Below are 1,436 nucleotides of genomic sequence, written 5' to 3' on the forward strand. Positions count from 1 at the left end.
GATTCGCTCGTGTATGTAACAATGTTTTAGATTTTAACGAGAGAAATTTATGTATTACTGAAAAATTATTACACCAGGGTTTTCGATATCACAAACTAGTCAAAACATTTACTAAATTTTATCATCGGTATAAAGACATCATTCGTAAATATAGCTCAACATGCAGACTTTTTATACGTTCAGGTATTTCACATCCTATTTTTTATGGAAATATTCTTTATAAAGCACAAAGGTGTCAGTATTCACCTCATAAACTTACAAAACCTTTGAATAGACTTATTAAGAAGGGATATAATTACGATACTGTTGTCAAGTCATTAAAGATTGCATATTTTGGCGTTGATATTGAGTCACTGATAAGGTCTTTGCGTCGGAACTAAACACATTTATTCTAAAAACAGTTGTTGGCATGACACGGGTTATGTTCTTCTCAAATATGTTATGATGGTATGATACTAAACCCCTTACGGGAAGGATTGTGCCTGATGTTCATATGATGAAATCATAATCTTTCAGTCAGTTTAATTGAAGTCTGGAGCTGGCATGTCAGTTAACTGCTAGTAGTCTGTTGTTATTTATGTATTATTGTCATTTTGTTTATTTTCTTTGGTTACATCTTCTGACATCAGACTCGGACTTTTCTTGAACTGAATTTTAATGTGCGTATTGTTATGCTTTTACTTTTCTACACTGGTTAGAGGTATAGGGGGAGGGTTGAGATCTCACAAACATGTTTAACCCCGCCGCATTTTTGCGCCTGTCCCAAGTCAGGAGCCTCTGGCCTTTGTTAGTCTTGTATTATTTAAATTTTAGTTTCTTGTGTACAATTTGGAAATTAGTATGGCGTTCATAATCACTGAACTAGTATATATTTGTTTAGGGGCCATCTGAAGGACGCCTCCGGGTGCGGGAATTTCTCGCTACATTGAAGACCTGTTGGTGACCTTCTGCTGTTGTGTTTTTTTATTTTGGTCGGGTTGTTGTCTCTTTGACACATTCCCCATTTCCATTCTCAATTTTACTTAAGAAACAAAGCCAAATCAAAAAACGAAAAACAACCAAACAACAGTATATAAATCACAACATTTTTTGTTTATTTGGTGGATTTACATTATTTTTTTACATTACATTATCTTTTTTTTCCCGACATGTTGTATAACGACTGATTGGTCTTTTGTGTTTTGTTTAAGACTGATGCTATCATTCTATGTCAAAAGTTATGAAAAAATAATATATTGAATTCGAGTTTAATACCGGATAATTAAGCAGTCAACCTCGATCTATAGTAGGTACTTGTGTGAACTATATGTGTGCTTTTGAAACTCAGGGAAGTACAAATGTATTTTGAATGGTGTTTATTTTAGTGCTTCCACTGCGATGTAATATTTCAGTTTTCACTCATGACAAATCACGTTTTTGCCTTGGCTTCACACACA

The sequence above is a fragment of the Mytilus trossulus genome, chromosome 5, assembly GCF_036588685.1.
Source record: "Mytilus trossulus isolate FHL-02 chromosome 5, PNRI_Mtr1.1.1.hap1, whole genome shotgun sequence".
NCBI classification, from domain to species: Eukaryota; Metazoa; Mollusca; class Bivalvia; order Mytilida; family Mytilidae; genus Mytilus; species Mytilus trossulus.